The sequence below is a fragment of the Trichomycterus rosablanca genome, chromosome 20 (genome assembly GCF_030014385.1).
Source record: "Trichomycterus rosablanca isolate fTriRos1 chromosome 20, fTriRos1.hap1, whole genome shotgun sequence".
Taxonomy (NCBI): Eukaryota; Metazoa; Chordata; class Actinopteri; order Siluriformes; family Trichomycteridae; genus Trichomycterus; species Trichomycterus rosablanca.
In genome coordinates this window covers 24,555,703-24,577,176 of record NC_086007.1, presented here as the reverse complement: position 1 = coordinate 24,577,176, position 21,474 = coordinate 24,555,703, and the positions used below count along the sequence as shown (strand labels likewise).

Below are 21,474 nucleotides of genomic sequence, written 5' to 3'. Positions count from 1 at the left end.
AGCGCAAAGTCTCGAATATCCGCCAGCTCCGTGATGTCGTCATGGAGGAGTGGAAAAGCATTCCAGTGGCAACCTGTGAAGCTCTGGTAAACTCCATGCCCAGGAGAGTTAAGGCAGTTCTGGGAAATAATGATGGCCACACAAAATATTGACACTTCAGGAACTTTCACTAAGGGGTGTACTCACTTTTGTTGCCGGTGGTTTAGACATTAATGGCTGTATATTGAGTTATTTTGAGGGAAGAATAAATTTACACTGTTATATAAGCTGCACACAGACTACTTTTCATTGTGTCAAAGTGTCATTTTGTCAGTGTTGTCCCATGAAAAGATATACTTAAATATCTGCAGAAATGTGAGGGGTGTACTCACTTTTGTGATACACTGTATATATATATATATATATACAGTGTATCACAAAAGTGAGTACACCCCTCACATTTCTGCAAATATTTCATTATATCTTTTCATGGGACAACACTATAGACATGAAACTTGGATATAACTTAGAGTAGTCAGTGTACAACTTGTATAGCAGTGTAGATTTACTGTCTTCTGAAAATAACTCAACACACAGCCATTAATGTCTAAATGGCTGGCAACATAAGTGAGTACACCCCACAGTGAACATGTCCAAATTGTGCCCAAAGTGTCAATATTTTGTGTGACCACCATTATTATCCAGCACTGCCTTAACCCTCCTGGGCATGGAATTCACCAGAGCTGCACAGGTTGCTACTGGAATCCTCTTCCACTCCTCCATGATGACATCACGGAGCTGGTGGATGTTAGACACCTTGAACTCCTCCACCTTCCACTTGAGGATGCGACACAGGTGCTCAATTAGGTTTAGTCCATCACCTTTACCTTCAGCTTCCTCAGCAAGGCAGTTGTCATCTTGGAGGTTGTGTTTGGGGTCGTTATCCTGTTGGAAAACTGCCATGAGGCCCAGTTTTCGAAGGGAGGGGATCATGCTCTGTTTCAGAATGTCACAGTACATGTTGGAATTCATGTTTCCCTCAATGAACTGCAGCTCCCCAGTGCCAGCAACACTCATGCAGCCCAATACCATGATGCTACCACCACCATGCTTGACTGTAGGCAAGGTACAGTTGTCTTGGTACTTCTCACCAGGGCACCGCCACACATGCTGGACACCTTCTGAGCCAAACAAGTTTATCTTGGTCTCGTCAGACCACAGGGCATTCCAGTAATCCATGTTCTTGGACTGCTTGTCTTCAGCAAACTGTTTGCGGGCTTTCTTGTGCGTCAGCTTCCTTCTGGGATGACGACCATGCAGACCGAGTTGATGCAGTGTGCGGCGTATGGTCTGAGCACTGACAGGCTGACCTCCCAAGTCTTCAACCTCTGCAGCAATGCTGGCAGCACTCATGTGTCTATTTTTTAAAGCCAACCTCTGGATATGACGCCGAACACGTGGACTCAACTTCTTTGGTCGACCCTGGCGAAGCCTGTTCCGAGTGGAACCTGTCCTGGAAAACCGCTGTATGACCTTGGCCACCATGCTGTAGCTCAGTTTCAGGGTGTTAGCAATCTTTTTATAGCCCAGGCCATCTTTGTGGAGAGCAACAATTCTATTTCTCACATCCTCAGAGAATTCTTTGCCATGAGGTGCCATGTTGAATATCCAGTGGCCAGTATGAGAGAATTGTACCCAAAACACCAAATTTAACAGCCCTGCTCCCCATTTACACCTGGGACCTTGACACATGACACCAGGGAGGGACAATGACACATTTGGGCACAATTTGGACATGTTCACTGTGGGGTGTACTCACTTATGTTGCCAGCTATTTAGACATTAATGGCTGTGTGTTGAGTTATTTTCAGAAGACAGTAAATCTACACTGCTATACAAGCTGTACACTGACTACTCTAAGTTATATCCAAGTTTCATGTCTATAGTGTTGTCCCATGAAAAGATATAATGAAATATTTGCAGAAATGTGAGGGGTGTACTCACTTTTGTGATACACTGTATATATATATATACGGGCCTTCCTCAAACTGTGGTTACAAACATAGATGCATATAAGGGCTGAAACACCTGAACTCCTTGTTAAAAGGGCGTCTTTTAAACATATTTTTGGACTTCTAGAGTATTTACAGTCGACCAAAGCCTGACAACATCAGCAAGTGATTAAAATGAACACGTTGTATGAACCCACTCATTTATTAATGATTCCATTTGTTCTTATCTTCTAGCTCACAGTGCTGACAAAGAAAAGGACGCCTGCCTGCTTCTAACGGCTGAGGTAAGACAGGAAGCCGAGAGGAAACAAGCTGTACAGCACCAGTCAGGACAGAAACTGAACAAAAACTAGAAGCTCAACAGAGCTATCGTACAGCCGAATCCAAAAATAAAGATAAGCATACGCAGAGAAATGAATTACCCCCTAAACATATCATTTTATCATTTTCAAGCAGTTCTGAGTTACGTAACTGAGACCATTTAGACGTGATTAATGATTTTTATAATGAGAATTTGTGTTGAGCCGGCAGCATCAACACGGTAATTGGATTAGCCTTTTTTTTTTTTAAACAGTCTGCCACCACAAATTGCGTGTGGGCTCGGTAATGACAGAGTGCTCAGAAATGAAATACAACAAAAGAACACGTATCAAAGTAAAATCCTAAATGTGAAAAAATAATAAGGAGAAGTTCCCTGCAGGAGGAGTGCAGCTTGAGCTTTCGCTTGTACTAGATGTATTATTTATACCTCCCCGTGGTGCTGTCTCGCTGGCAAATTGAGATGTACGTCTGATCTGGGTCTCCCACGCGCTGCTCACTGGAACCGTCTGGCTTGGCCTACTTGTTTTACCAGTATCGAAATCCACCAATTCTTGCAAAATTTAATTTAATATGAATTTTATTTTTCATATATAGCAAAACATCAGCTTAATCAAAGCTGAGTAACATTACATTTACGTTTGTAATTAAACACCACTCATGTGGCTAAAGCGCGGTGGCTAAGTAGGTAGCACTGTCGCCTCACAGCAAGAAGGTCCTGGGTTCGATCTCCAGGCGGTTCGGGTCCTTTCTGTGTGGAGTTTGCATGTTCTCCCCGTGTCAGCGTGGGTTTCCTCCGGGAGCTCCGTTTCCTTCCACAGTCCAAAAACATGCAAGTGTGGTGAATTGGAGATACAAAATTGTCCATGACTGTGTTTAATATAACCTTGTGAACTGATGAACCTTGTGTAACGAGTAACTACCGTTTCTGTCATGAATGTAACCAAAGTGTAAAACATGACGTTAAAATCCTAATAAACAAACACATATGGGGAAAAAAGTGAATCACACACAGCAATGTTACTTAAACTTAAACACACATTCCAACGTACACCAGACATCTTTCAGACCTGCATATTATGCAGCCTGCGCCATCATGTCATCTCATTTTATTATTCACACATTAGTGCAAATCAAATCTAATCACATCAGCTGTCATACAAGAACTGATTTCTTTGCTGGGTTGAAAATAGATTACAATTAATAAACTGCTTTAGTACTACAAGGCACTTAAATTATATACGCTGTAAATCGAACACAGTTTGTATGACCTTATGACTTGCTAATGTGGACAACATATGAACAGTACAATACACATACAAGCAAATTTTAAAGCTTTAAAACATATTTCAGATAAAAGAAACATGCTTCTTTAGTGTTCTAAGAAGACTCACTTAATGTTCTCCTATAATGGAACAGAGAATATATGAGCACTCTTTAATACTCTATCTTTTGCAGCCTATTGCTTAAGACGAGAGGTGGGTTTGAGTGGTGACACGTTAGTCCACCAGTGCTGAGATCTCGAGCCCTCGAGTTCGAATCTCAGCTCTGCTATTAGCCAGCTGGCTGCCTGTATGGACACGTGATTGGCTGTGTGTCTTTTGGGAAGGAATGATGGCTGAAACAGGATTCCTCGTCGCAGGTGTAAGTGACCGGTTGGGGTATTGTGGGGGCATCTGACCACGGATGACAGTGCATGCGAGACTCTGTCCGGCGTGTGAAAAGAAGCGATCCGCTGATCACGTGTCAAAAGGGGCACATGACAGTCTTGGCTTTCTTTAATTAAGAATAACAACTTTTGTAAGCATTTTATTATGTACAAATCGCTGTAGTACCTGATACGTACGCTAACTCACTAGCAGTAGGCGAGACAGGTGCTGGAGTCTCATGAGCTGGATGCTTAGGCTTTGTTGGACTTACAAACTTAAGGCATTGGGGGGCATCTGACCACGATTGGCAGTGCATGTCTCTATGCATGTGATACTGCACTGTGTGAGGATCCGCCCCTTGCAGGTGAAAAGAAGTGATCCATTGCTCCCATGTCAAAGGGGGCTCTCCTTGATCAGGGGGTAGGGTATTAACAGAGACAAGAGAGAGGGAGATAAGCTCTAACCATTGGTCAGCCATGACTGAATTGGGTGCAAAAAAGGGGACAAAAATTAAAAAACAGAAAATAATAACATTTTGCAGGGTGAAAAACTGGCTAAGCACTCACTACATTCTTACTACCATCACAACTTTGTTTTTTTAATTGCTTCTACTAAGTTGAGATAAGTTCCAACCGACCACGACTGAACTGGGTGCAAAAATGTGAGGAAAAACAATATGTGGTAAATTCCTGCTACCATTCACTTCAATTTACTTCAAACAAGCACTTAGAGGGAGGGAAAGATCTTTCTTTAGGTTTTGATGAAGTAATAACTTTCACTACACGTACCACCGAGCCCCAGGACCAGTCTGGACTTGCCTCACACCTGGTGTTGTGCACCTATAGCTAGATTAAAGCAATGGCATTAGCTCTCCCCAGTGTCTGAGAGATAGCTGGTGCAGTCGTCCTTGCTAAGACTCGATTTCCTCTCTGGAAGATTTAAAAAGCGTATCCTTCCTGATGCACTTTGATCTGGAGCCGTGCCACATCTGACAGTGAAGGGCTGTGTGTCAGGGAAAAGTCAAGCTCAAAACAAAGAGACGTGCAGCGAAAAGCAGGAAGGCTGTAGCCAGCTGTAGCCAGCGTTAGCCAGTGGCGTTTCCACCGGCCGAGCTTCCACTTCAGCTGATGCCCGTGCCCTCGGTGGTCAAAGAACATCTGCATGCAGATATCCTCACCGGCTTTTGTAGTGCGCAAGGACGTGTGATCCACAAAACAAAGGAAGATGCTCAGATCTGAGGGGAAAACCCTGACATTTATAAACACGGGCCTGTTGATTCAGCTTTCAGAGTTCATCACTCAGCAGCAGGGCTAGGCAGCAGGGCTGGGCAGCAGGGGTGCAGGGCTTTCAGCAGGAGTATTTAAAATAATATTCTTGCATTTTTCAACCAAACCCAGTGCTGTCCAATAATTCAGACTCCTGTTGACCATGTGGGTAGTGTTTCTCCAGAACGTCCTTTCTTTTTTTAGGTTTTCAGGCTTCTTAATGGCTTGTTTATTGTTCATATTGTATCCATCCACCAGTCCAAAAATGACATTTTAGAGAGAATCCAGCCAAATTTCACAAAATGATTCATGAATGGGGTGGCATCGTGGCTTAGTGGGTAGCACTGTCACTTCACAGCAAGTAGGTCCCGGGTTCAATTCCCAGGTAGAGCTGCCCAGGTCCTTTCCAGGTGGAGTTTGCATGTTCTTCCTGTGTCTGTGTGGGTTTCCTTTTCTGTATGTGTTTGCCCTGTGATGGACTGGTGACCTGTCTGGGGTGTTTCCTGCCTTTCGCCCAGTGAATCAGACCCAACACGACCCTTAATAGAATGAAGCAGCGGTAAAACAGTCAATGAATTAGTTAATTCATTAATTAATTCATGATAGGGTGTAAATGTTGGGTAAAATTCATCACGAAAGCCTTAATTATGTGTGATTATATTTAGTTTCTTTTCCAGTCTAATATAATTGATCAAAATCTTTATCTGTGGTAATTATCTCTATTCTACAGATGTCATAGATAGTTATTAGGTTAGAGTTAAAAGGCTGTGTGATTCTATATTGCACTAGCAAGATACCACACATTACACATGCTATGGTGGAGTCCGGAGTGTGGATTTTATGAAGAATGTCAAACTTTAGGCCTAACCAGTTAGATTTGTATTTCCAGTGTTTATGGTTGTCTTCTCATGCTTCCTATAATAAGTCTGCAAGTAAGCTCTAGATACAAGGAGTCAGGAGAGCAAACAGTGAAGGCAATAAACATACCGAGTGATTTACTGTACTCTATGCAAATGCAATTATCCTGAACCTCACAGTCATCTTAAAATATCCTGTCCATCCCGAACACGTCATAAAACACTCGATACGAGTACTTGTGGCGGCGATAAGATGGTGGAGCAAAGAGACGTAATTACAAGAAGAATAAAGACTCTAGAAGTACGTCTGACTTATCTGGGTATACTCAGCACAAGAGAGTCGTTTAGCTATGAGGCCCTTAGAAAAAGACAGAAAGACTAAGTTAGAACAAAGAGTGAGAGATTAAGGAGTAAGTAATAATAATTCATCACACTAGAAAAAGTATTTGCACAGTGCACAACTGTGGGTGGTGGATCATTCTCAGCACAGCAGTGACACCGTCATGGTGGTGGTGTGTTAGTGTGTGTTGTGCTGGTATGAGTGGATCAGATGCAGCAGCGCTGCTGGAGTTTTTAAACACCTCACTGTCCCTGCTGGACTGAGAATAGTCCACCAACCAAAAACATCCAGCCAGCAGCAACAATGACCATCTCAAACAGCAGCAATAGATGAGCGATCGTCTCTGACTTTACATCTACAAGGCGGACTAACCAGTTAGGAGTGTCTAATAGAGTGGACAGTGAGTGGACATGAAATTTTAAAACTCCAGCAGCGCTGCTGTGTCTGATCCACTCATACCAGCACAACACACACTAACACACCACCACCATGTCAGTGTCACTGCAGTGCTGAGAATGACCCACCACCTAAATAATACCTGCTCTGTAGTGGTCCTGTGGGGGTCCTGACCATTGAAGAACAGGGTGAAAGCAGGTAAAAAAGGTATGTAGAGAAATAGATAGACTACAGTCAGTAATTGTAGAACTACAAAGTGCTTCTATATGGTAAGTGGAGCTGATAAAATGGACAGTGAGTGTAGAAACAAGGAGGTGGTTTTAATGTTATGGCTGATCGGTAAACCTCCACCATCCTACAGATCAGCATGTTCTAAACAATATACTTTACTAGTCTATTAATTTATTAGTTCATGTTGTAAGGACTTTTGAACAGCAGAATCCTCTCATCCTAGCGTGGCAAGACTGTTGAGTTCGGTCAGTGGGGAAATCAATCCACGTGCGGCTAAAGCGTGGTGAGGCGTGGTGTGGCGTGGTGTTGAGAGCAGCTGTGGAGGGGCCTGGCCTTAGGGATGACTGCAGTCATTCCTCAACTCCCTCCGAGACACATTCAGGCCTCACGCCCCGTGACAAAACAAATAAGATCTGTAATGACTGGAGCTTGGCCAGGTTTCGGAGCTAAAGGGAGAAATAATAAATAAATCTTCCTCCATAAGACTATTAGCTATTAGTGAGCCGAGAGCCGTATACACCCCCTACCTGCTTCAGGCAGCGCACTGGCAAATTAAATTACTGTCTGAAATGGAGCAACGATAGCCCACTGGCCAATCACGCAGTATGACGAGACGAGAAGGAGGTTCTGCTGATCCGCAGTATATTTGTTCTCTTGCCAAACACACAGCATGTGCTGCCTTATAATTACTTCCATATTTATCCCATAGGTGCAGGCCAGCCACTACAGGCCAGACTCCACACTTTCTCCAGGCGGCGACCAGAACTATTAAGCATTTGTAGAGTGTGTAACATCTGTCGATGAATCTGGGGAGTGTAAGTGGAAAAGAATTCAGTAGGGAAATGACAGCTTTGCCACTGCAGCAGACGTTTACAATTTGCACCAGAAGTGAGGCGTGGTAATGAATAAAGTGGGGCTGAAATAAAGGAGGGTAAAAGCCTTGGCAACGGTGATAATGTTTTCTTTGTTTATAGACATGAAACAGTTACAATTTGTGTTGCACTGCAAATATTTTTTTACAAATTAACCCCATCAATCCTGTTCATACATCAGTCATTGGATGGATGGATGGATGGATGGATGGAGGGATGGATGGATGGAGGGATAGATGGATGGATGGATGGATGGATGGATGGATGGATGGATGGATGGATGGATGGAGGGATGGTTGGATGGATGGATGGAGGGATGGATGGATGGATGGATGGATAAAGGGATGGATGGATGGATGAAGGGATGGATGGATGAAGGGATGGATGGATGGATGAAGGGATGGATGGATGGATAGCATTTGTAGGTATAAAATCACTGACTGACTAATCTACACCGTCCATTAAAGAAAAGTGAAAAAAAATACGCTCAGCTCTGCCATCCGGCTGGGCAGGGCAGCTACGGTATATAAACAACGTTTGTCTGTTGTTCATACAGGGTTAGGGAGCCAGAGAGGGACCTCATAACTAATGCAATTACGACTTCTGTTGGTTGGTTGATGGTGTCTGCACAGAGTAGAGGAATAATGCTGAACAGGGTGTGGCTCCCCGGACACAAAGCTGATCGGATATTAACTCGGCTGGTGCAGGTGAAAAGATGCAGTCGGCTACTGCTTACGTATCGGAGAGGTGTGTCAGTTCGCTCTCCTCAATCAGGGGTGGGGGTCAGCTTCAGTGGAGAGGAAGCATAATGCAATTGGGTAAAAATTGGACGTGCCAAATATCGGGAGAAAAGGGAGAAAATATAAAATAAATATATAATGTAATGGCATTAAAACATCTGGTTATTGTTTACTTGATTGTACTTTTGGATTTATATTAAATAATTTCCACGCTAAATGAGAAATCAAGTAAGTAAATATAAACCTGCAGTTTTGAGCTTGCAGGCGGTTTATCTGTGTTCTAATAAACACTGCATACACATTTCATTCAGGGGTTAAGTGTGCCAAGCATGAACAGTGGAAGCTGATATCTGAGAAGGGACTTCCCACAGCATTCATGCTGCTGGAGGTGATGATTAAAAAGACATACACAGCATTTCTTTATTCAGTTCCATTAACCAACGTCTCAGGCGGAGTTTGGAAAGTATTTCCTAAATCAGTTCATCTAAAAAGATAGAGATCGTAAGGTGAACGCCAGCTGCCCATGCAGCGGACGGAACACTGCTGGTTAAGCCGACCACCATGAGAAACTAAGAAAACAAATTCTGCCACACGCCGGCCTGCAGGAAAACTCTGCGGCGGCTCAGAGCAAAAAGAAAAACAGATCATGTACCGTATTCCACGAGAATGTGACTGCTTTCATCATCATCAAGCTTCAGTGACCGCATGGTGAACGCTAAACGTTTGCCTATAATTTATATACTGCAGAAATGAATAATAAACATTTATGGACTGTAAATTATGACACATTTTCTCTGAATTATCCATCACTGTCAGTTGACATGGTGTAGATCTTATTGCACTGAGATTTATTTCATGTCACAGCAAGAAAAAGGTTCATAAGAGCTTAAATACACAGACTTGTACACACGGACTTTAGCTGTACTGGTGAGTGGTAGCCAGATAAACAATTCTGGAGTGAAATATGAATTGGCACTGGATTAAATAAAACACAGGTCAAGTTGTAAGGGACGTGTATTTTATCGCAGTTTTGGAATTTCAATTATTTAAGTATGTTGATGCAACTTTTCTGTGAATGATTGGAAACATTCTCAAATCATGAATTAAGAGTGTATTATCACATTATTACATTTGTGATTATGATTGTGCCTATAGAAATAGGGCATGTTTGACTTTGTCTATTAAAAAACCACATGGAACAGTTGTCTCTTTGTACAGGTCAGAAGGAAAACCCAAACTGTCACACAATGCAAGAGGAAATTTGACTGAATGGTTACAAGTAACCCAAGAGCAGAGGCTCCTTACTTGCACGACAGCCATTATGTTCAATTTGATGTAAAATGAAAGATTTAGGGTTTGTGTTTAGTAATTTAACCTTTTTTATTCATGTAGCATTAAAGTGCCTCTCATTTACTGGTTAATCTGCACTATGAGACGGTCCTAACAATCCTACGGCAATTCAGTTAGCAATCAGTTAGTCAAAATGTCCAAGAAGTCGGAGTCGAAGGGTAACTGAGTTTGGAAAATTCAATTCCAACCAATTCTTTGGACGCAGAGGGGGATAATTTTTCTTTTTGAGACGGTCGCTGGATGTTCTAGGTTTACATTCAACTATTAAGGTAGCTATGCTGTGAGTTATAGCCTCAATGTATTCTATCATTCATTGTATGAGTGTAATTCAATGACTGACGTGAAATCTGGTACTTTTCTTTAAATATCTGGGAAATCTGTGATTTTTGGAAAACGAGGTCCATGAATTTAGTAGGACCATTTCCTTTCCTTGCTATGTAAAGTTCACTTGACTGTGGACAGTTACAGTACATCTGTGTTTTAAAAGCTTTTAGTTTAGGGTTGGCCTGTTTTTAGTAGTTCTTGGATGATCATCCCATCCAGGCACATTTCTTCTAATCATAAGGTGACAGTTTTCCTCCAAACCCTGGTGAGAAATCGCTGTTCCATATGTTTCTAATAGGTGCAGTCAAACCACCACTGTTTAAATAGGCCTCAAAGAGTCACCAGCTATAGTCAATCACTGACAACTTTATAAAACACCAGTGTTATTGTTTGAAAAGTCCCAAGAATGACATAACCTTCCGTTATAGTGTAAATTTTAGAAGTTTTAAAAAGGATAAAAAGTCAGTGCCTGAATTTCAGGTACAGCAGTCACAAAATCTGGACAATCATTAAATATGTCAAGAGGAGGAGTCTTACAAGTCATAGCTTTGGTCCTATTCATAAGGACCTTGTTTTTCTTCAAACAGCATCATAGTGTTAGCTCAGTGGTTAAGGTACTGGCCTAGTAATCAGGGGGTTGCAGGTTAAGACCTCACCACTGCCAAATTGCCACTGTTAGACCCCTGAGCAATGCCCTTAACCCTCAATAAGTCGCTTTAGATAAAAGTGTCTGCTAAATGTCACAAATGTAAATACTGGATCAGGTCGACCCTTTTCAGACGATGTTACTATATTTCATGAATCTATGTCCTGTGACTGATAAACAGCAAGCTAAGTGCATTTCAGTCTCGATCAGCAGATTTAAACATCATTAAAGTTTTATGGAGTGTTTTGGATCCTGTTTTTGTTTTCCCCCCGTTAACCCCCGTCTGTCACACACTTACAATTAAAGGCACTGACACACAGACTTGGTTAGTTTTCCTAAATGGATTGCGTGGCGAGCGCAACTAAAACTGAAAATAATGAACAAGCTTCGAGGTAAAGTAAATAAAGCACTTAAATCCGGCCTGTGAAAAATGGGGTGAGGTTACGTGTTAAATGAAGAGGTTCAGAAGCGGCTCGACCGCCGATGGAGCAATAAGCTGGTATTAAGATGAAAGGAAGACTGAGCAATGCTTCATTTGGCCAGTCCCTCAGGAGGGCATGGAATGCCACAGTGGGCATCTCACATTTATCCAGCACCAGCAGCTGTGTGCAAACCCCCCCCCCCCCCCCCCCCGGCACCTCTCCCCGTTTCTATTCTCCCTGCTGGGGTATTCAGCAGAATTTAATTTTACCTCTGCCTTCAGCCGCACAAAGACCTGAGTTTCAAGTTGAACGTGAGAACCACCTCATCTCCTGACCCGCATCTGCATACGAATAGCCGTGAAGAAACGGCCGAAAGGAAGGAGGGACGGGCGCAAATGAGAGAATGATAGAACGTGCGGTAAAGTGTGCCTGCCTGCCACAGTCTTCTGATCTCACACAAGATTTCTCACTTCGGATTGAAATCTGTTTTGCTTTTCAAAGGTAGAATTATTCATAGAATCACAATATTTTAGCATTTGACCACATTTGAGTTTTCAATGCACTTTAATTAAGCAATCTCTCAAAATGTAATACGTTTTTGTAACAGAATACAATTTAGTCATAAATAAGTGGCTTTTTAAATAATGAAAATGATTTTAAGCACAACTTAAAACAAACTTTAACTTGATATTTCGCTACGTCACTGAACTACAAACCCTTTAGTCATTTAGACATGGGCTTTAATCCCACCCACAAGGACCCCATGCTACAAATGACACTCGTCCTGCTCTTTGCCCCGAAGCTTGTCCTGCATTAGGTCATTCATTTCCTCAGCTCAGTGGCTAATCTCTATGCAGCCCCTAGATTGACCCCATTTATCAGGTGTCCATGTTGTCGGGGCTTGTAAAGTCAGAGAAGTGAAATGAAAACAGTTGCACTGACCTGACGTCTTTCGCTTAGCACAATAAAGGGCTGCAGATCGTGACACTCGGCTCCAGCTGTGCACAGAGAGACAGAACTCGATATTAATGCCGGACACAACAATCAGCACATGCAACAAATTGACCTGGTGGCTAAATTGAATGGATGCAAAAAATAGAGTATTAGATATTTTGCCAACATGAAACATTAAACTAGCGGATGATGAATGAATTACTGGAATGACACTTCACATGGTTTTAATCATCAGCACTCACATGCAAGAGCCATAGAAACAGACTGCTCTGCCACCCATACAAAACAATAAAATCTGAGTTAGACCGTATGATGTTTTATCGCTGTTAGTCGGTTAGGAAGCAACACAAAAAGCAGCATCAATCTCCACCCTGCCAGGACATTATTGTCCTCGGATGCAATTCCCCTCTCTTGTTTTTTCTTCAGCTCATCAGGCCAGAAATACAGCTCGTTTTACTGTCTTATACCTCTGTGATGAACGGCTGATGAAAAACGAGCAGGGAGCATCACAGTAAAGGTTCAAAACAAGTCTTTCTGATTATGATCCATGCCTAATCAGTCCAAAGTGAAATTAGTGACAGAAGCATAGAGATGCACTACATGTCCGAGTCATTGAACATACATGCACCGTGCAGTAGATCTAGAAGAGAGCAATGTGTGACATGTGTATGGCCCAGAGAGTCTAACTCTGCTGTTACTGCCCTGCACAGCTTTTATTATCCCATAAATCTAATTCAGCAGTGTTATCCTATACAGAGACAAACAGTGAAGATCTGCAGCTTGTTTTATCAAACAGAGATACAGTAACAATAAACAAATGGTTTGGATGGACGGATGGATTGCATTGAATTGGATGGATGGATGGGTGGATGGATCGGATTGGATAAATAAATGAATGAATTGATTGGATTAGATGAATGAATGGATGGATGGATTGCATTGGATGGATACACTCATTTATACATAATGCACACATTTACACATGTACAAAAGACAATAAGTGCAAAAGACAACATTAATATTTCTTGTGTGTGTGTGTGGTGGTGGTTGGGGGGGGCAGGTTACTATTAGTAGGCTGGTTTGTTGTTCTATTGATCGCTATTATGGTGTAAGAGTGTCGTTAACTGCACTAAAACCTGCTGGGAATGATTACTGCAGCTCTCATCAAGTTTATCTGGTCATCAAGAAATAATTGAAAGGCAACCAACTACCTGCAGAGCACAAAAGTCATTAAAATACCAGACAGATGACTCTTAATTAGATGTTCTTAGATGTGGCTTTAAAGATATGTTCCCATACTTTGTCTTATAAACAATATCCACAAGGGAAATACTAAAAAAAGAATAAGAGCCAAACAAGAGCAGGTATTAATAACACACTGACAATGCACAAACCAAAATCCATTAACAAATAGTTTTACAAATACTGGGTGAACTGGAAAAGCACGTGAGCCAGAACTTATCACCCAACCTCAGTGGATGTAAACCTCTATAGTCCTGGTCCAAAAGTTCTCACAGGAGAGTGAATGCTGCAGAGATTCTTCTCCAATTAGGCTTAGTGAGACTGAAGACCACATGACCAGTGACCTGAGACCATTCCTCCATACTGAATCTCTTCAGTTTCTCCACGCTTGTAAGTCCTCCTTATAAATTATGGCCCTCCCTGATCTCTCAAGGCAGCGTTGTCACCACCATGGTGATGCTACACATGCTCATTGTGTTTACTTCTGTTTTTATCTAGTCCTACAGCTAGTGTGTATGACCGAAAGTCAAAAACGACCCTTTGCTTTTGCAAATGTGATGTGTTAACTTGCCTGGCCATAAAATAAAGTCCAAAATTTGGTCCTAGCATTTGGACCTATTAGGAGAGCTTGGCTCAAGTCTTAGCTGTGCTGCTGACCTACTTGGGAGCTCTACAGACACAATTAGCGTGGCTGATGGAGGGAATCCGGGTTAGAAAACCTTACAACAAAGCCTACTTTCTACAGTAGTATACAGAGAGTTTGCTTGTTCCTGAGTTTGTATCGGACTTTCTGTAGAAATCCAGAGTGTCGGAGGAGGCGTGTGATTACATGCAGCTCTCCTTGGCCAGCGTTATGTCCTGGATGTGAATGAGGTTGCGAGTGCAATGGGAAATTTGACATGACCCACTGGGGAAAAAAAGGAAAAAAGTAATAAAACAAAACAAAGCGCTTTTAGAACAAACACAGAATTCACACTTCATCTGCTGTGTACAGCAGGACTTACACAGCAGGTTATTGTTTTAAAAGGTCACCTCATGTCCTGTCTTGTCACAAAGTCCAGCTTTTAGCATCTAATGTACTGTCTTGAAATGACCATGAGACTAAAAAGACAATGGCTTGTCATAAAGCTTACTTGAAATGAACCCTAATTATCAAATTGAAAACGACAGGAACAATCTATAAAAATCCTGGTATAGGGCGCCCAGGTGGTGTAGCGGGATATTACACTAGCACACCAGCGCCAAGATTCTGAACTCCTAAGTTCGAAGTAGCAACAAGTCTATAGTTTTCAATTACAAACAGCAATTTATCTAAATAATAATAATAATAATCAATAATAATCTACCACATCACACCCACATGGCACACAGTCAAAAAAATCAACTGGATGCCCTTTTTAGCATCACATGTATCTATTATTTCTCATTTTGCAGCACAAAAGACCAATTAGAAAGGTTACAGTGCAGATTCAAAGCATGTCAATGTGTCAATCCATCCATCTTTCACCATCATGTAAACAGCAGTATAATATCTATATAAATCATTTCCTTTTAAAGCCACCTCTCAAACATACTGACCAAAACTGTATACGAGTCTGTATGCTCGAGTTCTTCCTCAAATTTCTCACCTTCTGCTCTGAAGTTTCTCTCTCCCGAGTCTCAGTGGCAGAGCCAGTGCCAGGTAAGCTACATGTTTTGTTTTCCCTCTTTTGATGAGATGAATCCACTGCCCCTCGCAGGTACGCAGTGAACGCAAAACAGCAGAGATTTTTACCTTCCACATACTCAAATTGAAAAGCTAGGGTTCAGGGAAGCCAAGCAAGCCTCAGCAAGCATGTGCCAAAAATGAAAGACACACTTTTACACACAAGATTTTCTTTTTTTTCAGGCTCTGGGTCCCACCTTCCATCTGCCTCGCTCCCTCCCTGCTTTATTCACACACCCCTCTTCAAGTTCCTGCCTCTCAGGCAAGCAGGATTTAAAAAAACACAACCATGACCAAGGTCCACTCGACTACAGATGGGTCACAAACTGACTCTGATCCTACAGGAAATTTCTAGTGAATTTGTGACACCAATTATGTTTATTTCAATCTTCTGGTTCGGGTTCATTAGGAATCTATTTAATTTTGCCTTTTTGGTTTAATTGAAATCCTTTTTTTTTCCTCTGGTAAAACAGATCACAGCAATCCGATTCTTAAGTCATAAAAATGAAACTTAGTGGAGAACACTTACTTCCTTCACTACCTTTGCTGTGCAATGTATGGATACTGTAGTAAAGACTGGTAAAAATACACTCAGTACTAGGTTTCTTTCCAAAGATCAAGGTAATTGTCTGTGGTTTGGGGGTTGAAGGGGGTCAGAAATCAGGCAGGCAAGTTATGCAAAGAAAATCTAAACTTAGCAATCCAAACCACGACAAGTTCACTAAATCTGATCAAAGAAACAAGAAAACTAGAAATTAGCATGAAAGCTCTGAAATGAGGGTAAAAATGCACAAGACATCCTATTGAACAATGTCAACAAATCAATAAAAACCAAAAGCGGCTTCACATCATCACAGTTAACTTTAGCAATACAGGGGAAGAGATGAACATGGCAATAAACTAAAGCATCACAATGAAAACCACCAACAGCGCTGCATTCGATTTACCTCATAATAGGGAAGTTGGTTCTGGTTTTGAGCCTCAAAATTGTGGTTTATGGTTTAATCCACACTAGTATGTTTGTTACATAAAGGAAGGTCAAGCAAACAAGCAGACTAAGTCTCCAAGCCATGACATAACAATGTCATTTCCACTTGTCAATGCTTTGGTGGAACAGTCAATGGGTACGAGCCAAATCCTAAATGTCTTGCTATCTCCTTCTTCCAACAGTAATTGCTTTTACACTCCAGGCAGCCAATTTGAAGTAACTGGACCGACAGATGTAAATGATGTGTAGATTAGCCACCATGCCAACCATGTATATACATATTTTATTAAAAACAAGTTATATATGATTACTTTATTAATTATGAATATTCTTTTTGCCAAGTAAAATAAATACACCTTTGGAGACTATTTCAGAGACAAAACCACAGTGCCTAAATCCCCATACTTTATTGTAGAACTATGAAGAACTTATCCTAAGTCCAAAGTTCAAGTCATTTCAGATATTTAAATTTTACTTACATGAAATTCATACAACAAAGCACAACCTCCAAAACCTTGCCTTACTATATTTATAACTGTTACAAATACGCTTGTTTAAAAAACACCCAAACACATCTACCTGATTGCTGTTCTGCATACTGATGAGCTCTTTTGTGAATTCTATTTGCTGACCCACTTTTTCATAGACATCGGCAGCGTTCGAACCAGCTGTACAATAAAGGTATCAGTCCGGTGAGAAGTGTGTAATCTTTCAGCCTGCCACTCTCGCTCTCCTCCCACTCAATCCCTCACTGACCTTAGTTTGTCAGTTCACAGCTGCTCATTACTGAAACTGCAGTCAGTGTACACGGCGTCCTATACTGTCCCAGCAACATCCAGCTCGCCGATTAACCTGGTTACAGCATAATTCACTGTTGCATCATGAACATACAATCTTAAACAATACGATTCCTGTATGCAGCATGAAACTCTGAAATTCTAAAATCATATTATACAAAAGAGCTACACAGAGCAGCTGGAATTACTCTAACAGCACTGCAGTACATCACAAACTCAGTGTTAAAACAGTGTGATCATCAGTCCTCAGACCTACTTGAGCGGAGGTGAACTTAAGTATATCCAAGACTCCAAGATACTCAGCAAAATAATGACAACAGCTAAAAGAGCTGAACAATTTTTGTTCTAAAATAAAAACATAACCACAATTTAAACATACTGTACCTTCAGATGCCATGTGAGCTCTGTTGTGCAAAGTGAACACGAAAATGCTAAACTAAACCTCTGACTGATTGCAGTCTGCTTCCTGTTAAGTGACCGCAGGAAGGAGAGATTAAATAGTAAAGGGACCTTGCTTGGCTTGCAGATCTGTTGAAAAGGTCAAGGGCCATGTGAAACAAAGGCACACAAGAGCACTTGCACTAAAGTAAAGATGGTGACCAGACTGCATGGGAACAAAACAACCTCTAATAGTAAAAAGGGAGGAGGAGGCTTGTCAACAAGACGAACAACATAAAAGCACTAAGCTCAAGCTACTTTAAAGCATAAAGACTTTTTTTGTTTTCTTGAAAGACCTCAGCATGAGAGCAGCCAGTAGCCCTTGCCCCTAGTCCTGTTATCCACTTGTAATATCTACTCCAGTCAAACACACAGCCTGGATTGTCCAGACTCAAGAATCACATGCAGGACAAACCTGGGGATTTACTGCCTGACATGGGAGCAGGTTATGCTAGCATTAAAACTTGTCACTGTGTGTGTAGAGTTTGGAACATTTTCCCATTGTAAGCTTCCTCCAGGTTTTTTTCCCACAATTGACAACATGGGTGGAGCGATACCCTGCCATGGATGGACACCATTTCATAGTTTATTCCTTCCTTAAATAAAGTGTGTCTGTGTGGCACCAGACCTACTGTGACCCTGACCAACGAAAGCGAAAAAAAAAGAAAATAGAAAATGAATTATATTTAACTTTAGCCTATTTTACACTGTAACAGCTAACGCTGTTTAACAAGCCCACCTGCCGTGGAAATTAGTGGTGACAGGGGGGGTAATTTTCAGTTCTTACAGGTGCAGGGCTATGTCTGGCGCCTCAGTGGCATGCTGCTAAAGATGGATTAGCATTTGAAGTGTTAGCTTAGTGTTTTTTGTACCAGATTTTGTACCATGGCATTAGTATGAATGGCAGAATGTATGGAAACAATTTTATTACTGAAAACACACTTTTGATATCCGATGGGGGGAAGTATTTAACCACTTTCATTCTTATTTACTGTATATTCAGGTTTATTTACATCCTATACACAAATATGTATTTATAATACATATTTATATTTTAAAAATGCTATAAAGAAAAAGGTATTGGTGCTTTACAAATTGATTTGTGCAAATTGCATCTGACTGTTGCCATTACTTGGGAAGATTTCACAAAACTAGCAATTATGGTGAAGATTAATAATCTTTCTAGCAATCTCAAGGACAAATTAATCAAACAACAGTTAAAAAAACTATAAACACCTAAATCATTCCCGTCAGTACAACTGTTTTGATAACCTGGAAGTGAACAGTTTATGAAACCATAAGTAATCGTTCCCTGACAGGTGCACAAAACAAGATTTGACACCATGCTCTCAGACCAGAGATGAGGTAAGCAGGAGAAAAGCTATCATTCACTGCATAATAGTGTGGAACTTACTGAACACAGCAGAAAGAACCTAAACAATCACTTCCCTTTCTACACCCCCCTCAGAAACACCCTATGGCAACCCTCCATGTGTTTATGTTTTGTTTGCATGTCTGTCACCGCACTCCATGTCAGTTATTGATTGCCTGTAAATTGTCTACACTTACCCCCATCATCCACTGATTAGTTTGTGTATTTATACCTCATGCCTTTCTGATTCCGTTTGCGAAGTATCATAGCATGTATTTTAAGTGTTTCTTAAAAGATCTGTACCTTGATTTGTGTTTTGGTGTCCTGTTTCTTGCCCTGTTCCTGTGTACTTTTGTAAATGACCTGGTATCTAATTTGTGCCTGCCTACTGTTATGATTATGGATTTGGCTTTGGTTATCTTGTTTACCAGTAAACCAAAGTCGGATAAGTACTACGACTACGATTATTCAATAATAGCTGATTGAATGCAAATCCATTTTGATGGCTGTTCAAGTTAAGCAAGGAACCAGTTTTATTCCCCCGCTTCAGATGCCATGCAGCCACCCGCTAACACACCTTGCACTTTAAAGCACCCCAGCTTTATATTGCCACTTGAAACATTCATGCTCCAGTATGAACTTCACATGATGTTCACTCTGTATTCTAAACCGAATGAAAGTGAGTGTTTCCTGCTATCGTGGCTTACTGTTAAAGCATGGGACCGGGCTGAGGAAGTAATCCTACATAGGAAGCAAGGTTTTAATTCGGTCAAGGACTTTGAGGCCCTCCTTGTGAGCAAATTTCGAGTGCTGGGGTGGGATCAACCCCAAGAGATTTTAGTTGGGGGGTAAGGGTTCTGAGTCTCAAGAAGCCAGGCAGTATAGCTCTTGTCTCTGACTCTACACCAAGTGCCTACAACAAGTGCTAACAGGGTATGTGTTACTACCAAGGTTGTGTCATTGCAGTGCTAAGAATGGTCCGCCACACAAATAACATCTAGTCAGTAGGGGTCCATTGTGGTTCCCTTTTTTTTTTAAATGCATTTTTTCCCCTTTTTCTCCCTTTTTAGTGCGACCAATTGCCTGATTGCATCATGCTTCCTCTCCACCAATGCCAATCCCTGCTCTAATTAAGGAAAACGAAGCTAACCCACGCCCCCTCCGTGGGCAGCAGCCGTATGCATCTCATCACCTACACTTTGACGGGTGCAGTGCAGCTCAGCACTGTGTACAGAGAGACACACCCTGACAGCACTCTTTTCTCATCTCTGTGCAGGCACCATTAGTCAGCCAGCAGAGGTCGTAATTGCATTAGTTATGAGAGAGAGACCCTGTCAGGCTTTATCCCACCCGTTTCTGAACAACAGGCCAATCGTTGTTCATGTGGCTGCTCAGCCTAGCAGGCAGAGCTGAGATTCGATACGATGTATTCAAGATCCCAGCTCTGGTCCCAGCATGTGTTTTTACTGCTTCGCCACCTGAGCCATGTGGTTCACTTTTGATTGAAAAGTTGATACAACAACAGATAGGCAAGAGTCAGTAATTGTATTCCCGAATGTTCCTCTATATGATTAATGTAATGTACATACAGGATAAGTGAACCAAATAAAGTGTTCAATTGGTGTATACAAACAGCTGAATGTAATCTTTAAACTGATTGCAATTAAATATAGATCAAAAATTATTTGCAAATTACTGCCATCGATCTTATTTTGTTTTTGGATTAGGGTTGTAATTTGTGGTGGGTGAATTTTCGTTTTATTCAAACTTACTTGGTTTTGCTTATATTTTCCTCATATTAATGAATACTAAAGACTAACAGTATTGGAAAAAAGCTGATGTACAACCTTTTTACCAGGTAACATAAAGCACCTAAAAACTGAATTTAACAAATCAATGCTTTGAACCACCACTGCAAACTGCTTATGCATATTTAAAACTTAAGGTGCCTCTAATTTTGAAATAAAACATCTGTATTACAAAATTATATGTTATATACATTTTTGTAACATATTGTATGGCATAGAACTGTACAAAATGTGTGTCCATATAATTAAATCGAGACTTTTGCTAATATGTAATGCTAGTGCTAATGTATTTAGCAATGCTACTGTAAAGCTCTGTCGCCGCCTATTGGCACAAAATTGGCACAAGTGCTTGCTGCTGCTTTACTACGGCTGTTTAATAATATAATTCATATTCAGCTTACATTTAAAGGAATTAATTAGGACAATGTTTTGGATATTATTTTCCATCAAATGTGCTATTACATGTTAAATAACATTCCAATGTAGATTGCCACTTAAGCCTCAATTACTGGGGGAAATTTGCTCCTAACAATTAGACAACATTAATATATTTTGAGCTATTTCTCTATCATCATTTAAATAATTTACAAATCACCCACCTGTTTAGGTAGCAAGACAACCAATGACCAGTGTAAAATTGGTTCATCAGGAACAAAGTCCACTTTGGTCAGCAGTAAGCAGCCTGTAATAAAGAGGCTCCATAGGAAAACTGTTTCATTCAAAGCAAATCCCACTTCAAACTGTCCTGTAGAAGATCCAGGGCTTCTGT

The 21,474-nt window shown here is 41.2% G+C and overlaps 1 long non-coding RNA gene across 1 annotated transcript in view; it reads left to right on the top strand.

Annotated features, from left to right (window-relative positions):
* Window positions 1–2,224: 2,224 nt before the first annotated feature.
* LOC134334700 (uncharacterized) overlaps window positions 2,225–21,474 on the top strand; it is a 55,487-nt gene continuing 36,237 nt past the window's right edge. The window contains exon 1 of the long non-coding RNA XR_010015515.1: window positions 2,225–2,275. This is a non-coding gene — a long non-coding RNA (uncharacterized LOC134334700). The remainder of the gene's footprint in view (window positions 2,276–21,474) is intronic.